Below are 6,228 nucleotides of genomic sequence, written 5' to 3'. Positions count from 1 at the left end.
CCAATGGCCCCTACAATTATAGCATTAACACTGACATTGAAGATATTTTTGATACTCTACAGATGGCATGTAACAATGGCACTATGTCTCACTGTTCCCTGTTTCTCATTACAATGATTCTGACACTTGGCATAAATTACAGACATTTAACACTAGAGGCCTGAAGCTTAAATTTGAGTTGTAAGCACTTAAAATCTTTATACCGGTAAGATATTTTGCTTGTAACTGGCTGCAGAATTGAGTTTGAGGATTTTAGAAGAATGGAATATGATCCAGTTAAAACTAGAAATTCCAGGGCGCCTGGGTGGCTCAGTCAGTTAGGCGTTCGACTTTAGCTCAGGTCATGATCTCGTGGTCCATGAGTTCGAGCCCCGCTTCGGGCTCTGTGCTGACAGCTTGGAGCCTGGAGCCTGTTTCAGATTCTGTGTCTCCCTCTCTCTGACCCTCCCCCGTTCATGCTTTGTCTCTGTCTCAAAAATAAATAAACGTTAAAAAAAATTGAAAAAAACCCAAAAAACTAGAAATTCCATCCTTGTACTGGTGTGAAATTTGAAATCTATATAAATGAGAAACAAGTGCACAAAAAATCCTTTCACATCCACTTCTGAGTGGGAAGAAATGTGCCTACAACTACATTACTATTATAATTATAGAGACTTGACAATTATTCAAAGTTACAGTTTAGAAATGCAGTCTGCAAATTTTAGGTAAACTGTAATCTTTAGGGGGGGATTTCAATGTGCTATTTTATGTCCACTGTAAGGCATTTTCCAATTTCAACTCCTCGTTTCCAGAGGTCTATGTAAACAATTGTCAAGACAGTGATATTAAGTGAGATTATGCTAGGTATTCCAGTGAGGGGTAGGGATGGGACAATTTAAAACACATGTGTCTTCATAAACTTCCTCAAAGCTTACTGTTTCTGTGAAGGGGTTTCCAGTTCAAGGTTTATTTTTATAAGAATGCACATGCATCTCTAATGTAGGTTTCCAGGGAAGACACAATTAGCCTTGGACACTTCTTTCTGAGGACTGTGCTACTAAAAGTCCCCGAGGCAACTTTCTTCTCTACCTTTGCTTTCCATCTGAGGTAGGACCCTGTTTCCTGTACTCTCCTCTCTTTCGAATTTACCTACTATACTCTCTCTTGAGGCACTGAAGCTTTTCTCTCAGAGACGATCATGGTCTGGTGCTTCTTTTCCCACATCCATGTCAGTTAGGTTATGATGGTCAGAAAGTTGTTCCCTAAATTTTTCTATCTCCCAACCCCCAGAATGTGTGTATATGTAGTGTTACATGGCAAAAGAAACGTTGCAGACGTGATTAAGGTTAAAAAATTTGAGATGGAGAGATTATTCAGGATTATCTGGGTGGGACTAATCTAATCATGCATGTCCTTAACAGTGGAAGATGAAAAAAGAGGAGTGGACCAGAGAGGTGTGATGATAGAAGGAGGGGAGATCTGAAGTGTGAGAGGCATTTGGTTTACCATTGCTGGTTATGAAGGAGCAGTATGCGGGATTCACCCAAGGAATGTGGCTGGCCTTTAGGAGCTGGAAATGGACCTCTGCTGACAGTAAGAAAATGGGGCCTCAGAACTACAAATACAAGGAATTGTGTTCTTCCAATAAACCAAATAGTCAAGGAAATGGATCCTTCCCTAGAGCCTCCAGAAAGAAATGGAGCCCTGTTCACAGTGATTTTAGCCCAGTGAGACCCACATTGGGCTTCTGACCTACAGACTTTAAGATGATACATTTGTGTTGTTTAAGTCACTACTTAGGTAGTAATTTGTTACAACAGAAAACTAATACACAAGTTTCCCATACTGTTCCATTTATATTTAATAAAAAGAGTACTAACTAGGAGTTCTGGGCAAGATGGCAGTGTAGGAGGAATCTGGGCTCACCTAGGCCCATGGATATCATTAGATAACACCCACATCAATGTAAATAAACCAGAAAACAACATAAAGAGTGGCAGAACAGACTTTACATGGTTAAATGTAGAGAAGAGACCACATTGAAGAGTAGGAAAGGCAGAGATGGTCAAGAGACAAACATACCCATGGGTATATCCACAGGAGGGAGGGTCACCAGAGACATGGAGATGGAAGACAAGTGGACCCCCGTACGGGGCTCCCCAGGCATGGGAGGGCCCACACTGGGAAGATGAATCCCCACAACATTTGTCTTTTAAGGCCAGAGGGGCCTGGCTTCATGAGTTTTTATAATCAGTGGTGCTCAACACCTGGAACTTTAAAAATCAGCAGGCTCAATTCTGGGAGAACCAAAGGGCTATAGGAAACTAAGTCCCCACCTTTAAAGAGCCAACACAACAAATAGCCTAGCTGAGATACAGCATAGAAGCAGCTGTTTGAGAAATACCTAGGATATTCAGGAAGCAGATTTATTTACTAATCTTAGAGTGTGAGAAGAGACTTCTCAAAGAACACAAGAGCTGGTGGGTACAATTTCCCACCTCTGCCTCCCTCCCCCCGCAGCCTCCACCCCAGCCTAGATACATGGACACTTTTGGGAACCAGCACAGCGCCAACACTCTCTGCCTAACTTGCTAACAGCACCCAGCCCCCTGGTGCTTCTGTGAATCTGTCTGCTCCAACAAGGCCTTATCAGGAGTTTTCTGAGGAGGCTACAGATTCCCTTGCACAGGGGACCTGCAAGTAACTTGCTGGCACTGCACACTCTACCCCTGTGATCTCCTGTGGACATGGCTTCTAATACACCTTTGGCAAATCCAACATGATGCCATAAGCCTGATCATGTGCAAGCAGCCCTGATTGGGGCCAGCACCACACCAAAGGGATTCCTGCCTTGGGGAGAGGGGAAGATAACCACACACACACCAGTCTCACCACAACCCAGCAGTGGGCTGCGGCAGACAACTGGTCTGACTTCAGGCCTTACCCACCAATGAAAGTTTCTCAGGGGATGCCAAGAGGAGAGTGCCTCCAGTTCAGTGCTTCTGCAGCCCTGCCAAATGTCTGATCTGATTCAACTCAAGCTCAGGGTGGCCCCAGACTCACCCACGAGCAACACAGAAATCAAGCCCCACCTGCAACAGGCAAAGGGAGCCATTGGAGACAATTGGACCGAAGGCAAACATGCCTCAACCACAATAGTAGGACATATGCAACACACTCAGAAGAGACCCCCTAAAGCCCCAGGTTCTGGTAAACTGAGGACGCTGTACTACAGGGCATCATAGGACCTCTTCATAAGGCCATTACTTTACTAAAATGTGTATTACATTCATTTATAGTTGGATATTAAGCCAACCTTTGATTATTGGGTTGACTCCTGCGGGATCATGGTTTATAATTCTTTTATATTAGATTTTAGTTTTTTGCTAGATTTAGTTTTATAGTACTCTGAGGATTTTTTTCACATATGTACTCTTAAGAAACATTAATTTTTAGTTTTTTTTTTTTTGGGGGGGGATGATGTTTTGACATCAGAGTAATATTGAACTCAGATTGAGTTGAAAAATGGACCCTCTTCATCTGTTTTTTTTTTTTTTCTTTCTTAAGCCCTTTAAGACATAATGGAAAAATCTTACAGGTACACATGGAAAAGTAAGATGTGATCACAGTTAAAAGTGAAGACAATCTAACTAGAGAGCTTTGACGCCTGTCACCTAATGCAGAAGCTGAATTTCTGAGTGTGATAAGTTGCAGGGCTGAAAGGAATGGTAATTAGTATTTCTCTCCTTCTTCTTCACTCTCTCCTTAAACAAAATACACACCAACCTCCTCATAATCCTTCTCAAGATTATGGAATCTCATAAAGGATTTCTTAGGCCATGCCCTCCCAGTCCTCAGAAAACTCTCCTTCCTCCGCATCCTCACCCACATACCAGTGAATAAAAGCATGCTGAACATACATCAAGTCAAACTTGTGGTCCAGGCAAGCCTAGGCTGCAGGAATGGCGATGGTGTTGCTCAGCATGCACACAGTTTGCTGTACTGTGGCTAGGTCTCCACCAGGTACCAGTGGGAGGCTGGTAATTAATGCCAACTTTGAAGCCAATGGGGCACCAGTCCACAAACTGGACGTTGTGTTTGGTCTTCATGGTGGCAATGGCAACATTGACATCTTTGAGAACCACATCGTCATGGTACAACAGGCAGAAAGCCACATATTTACCATGATGGGGTCACATTTCACCATCTGGTTGGTTGGTTAAAACCATGCATTAGTCATCTCTGCTGCAGAAAGATGTTCATGGTAGGTTTTCACAGCAGAGATGACAAGAGCACATGTGGCCAGGGGGAAGTGGATGCAGGGATAGGATACCAGGTTGATGTGGAATTCTGTCAGACCAATATTCAGGGCTCCATCCAATCTGAGGGAAGCAATGATGGAAGACACAACCTGGCTAGTAAGGCAGCTAAGATTAGTGTAGGTTGGGGATTCAATATTGAAACTTTTACGACAGATGTCATAGATGGCTTCATTGTCTACCATGAAGGCACAGAGTGCTCCAGGGTGATGTGGGTCGTGAGGATGGAGCTTGGGGTTCACCAAAAACTGGAAATCTGGGGGACTGGGTAAATGGAGAACTCAAGCTTGGACTTCTTGCCATAATCAACAGAGAGACGTTCCATCATTAGGGAAGTGAACTCAGAACCAGTTTCTTCTCCAAAGCTGTGGAAAATTGAGTCACCCTGAAGACCTGTGCACTGGTCAGCCAGTTTTCAAATTCGGTCCAAGACCAAGTCAAGGATCTCCTTGCCAATGGTATAGTGCCCTGGGCCACAGTTATTGGCAGCATCTTCCTTGCCTGTGCTGAGCTTCTCAGGGTGGAAGAGCTAGCGGTAGGTACCAATGACTATGGGTTCCAAATTTAAAAACATTGCCCTGGGCACATGCTTGCCAGAACCTGTTTCACTGAAGAAGGTGTTGAAGGAGTCATCTCCTCCCCTAGTGATCTTGTCACTTGGCATCTGGCTATCAGGCTGGATGTTGTATTCCAGGCAGTAGAGTTCCCAGCAGGCATTGCCAATCTGGACACCAGCCTGGCCAATGGAGATGGAGATGTGCTCACACATTATGGCTATGGGTTAGCAGGTACAGGTTATAGGAGCATACAGACATTGGGTCCTGATGACTGTTCCTGACAAGCTAAGAGTGGAGGTAAGTAATGCACTCCCTCTTCATTTATTTTTTGGTTTTGGAGAAACTTGTTAAGGTTACAGTTTGGTTTTTAAATGTTTGGTAGCATTCACTAGTAAAGTCATCTGGGCTTGTTCTTTTCTTTGTGGGAAGTCTTTAAAAATATCAATAAAGGTATTTAACTGTTATAAGTCTATTTAGAATCTCTATTTCTTCTTGAATAATTTTTAATAATTTGTGACTTTTCAAAAATTTGTCCATTTCATCTAGGATTTCTAATATGTTAGGATAGAAGTATTCATATCAGTCCTCTATATTCCTTTTTATTTTTACATAGTCAACATTTTTTTCATTCTTTTCTCTCTCTTTTTTCTCCTTATCATTCTCTTCTCCTTCTGGCATATGTACAATGTTGTGCTTGATGGTATCCCACATTTTTCTGAAGCATTGTTTACTTTTTCATTATTTTTATTCTTCTGTTTAGATTGCATAATATCTTGATATATTTTCAAATTTATTTTTTTTCTTTCTACTATATCAAATATGTAGTTGTTAGCTTTAGTCATTTTTTAAAACCATTTGGATATAAAATTTTAATTTCATAATTTTTATTTAATAATTAATAATTTTGATCTGTTTATTGATGTTCTCTATTTGACAGAACATTTTCATCATATCTCCTTTTATTTTCTTTTGGTATGGTTGCCTTTAATTATTTAAAATAACTTCTTAGAAGTCTTTCTTGCTAAGCCCATCACCTGGGCCCCCTTAAAAGAAGTTTCTACTGCCTTTTATTTTCTGTCAATGGGTCACACTTTTCTATTTCTTTCTATGTTACCTAAACTTTGCTGGAAACTTGACATTTTATGTAATATATTGTAGCAACTCTGTATACTGATCCTTAATTCCACCCCAAGGATGCCTAGAATTGGTATAACTGCCTTATAATCAGCTAGGCAATGAATGGTAGTTTTGAAGATGTATCTAAGACTTGGTTCTACAGTTCTATTATATACTTTAGAGAAGCCTAAAACCACCTGTACAAAGAATTATTCACCGAATGTTCATTATATCAGTATTTGCTGGAGAGAGAA

General features: G+C 41.4%; 1 pseudogene; it reads right to left on the bottom strand.

Annotated features, from left to right (window-relative positions):
• Positions 1–3,644: 3,644 nt before the first annotated feature.
• On the bottom strand, positions 3,645–5,070 carry LOC132668452 (tubulin alpha-1B chain-like; annotated as a pseudogene).
• Between the last annotated feature and the right edge of the window lie 1,158 nt (positions 5,071–6,228).

The sequence above is a fragment of the Panthera onca genome, chromosome B3 (genome assembly GCF_046562875.1).
Source record: "Panthera onca isolate mPanOnc1 chromosome B3, mPanOnc1 haplotype 2, whole genome shotgun sequence".
NCBI lineage: Eukaryota > Metazoa > Chordata > Mammalia > Carnivora > Felidae > Panthera > Panthera onca.
The sequence above is the reverse complement of the archived record's forward strand: the minus strand, read 5'-3'. Positions and strand labels throughout refer to the sequence as shown.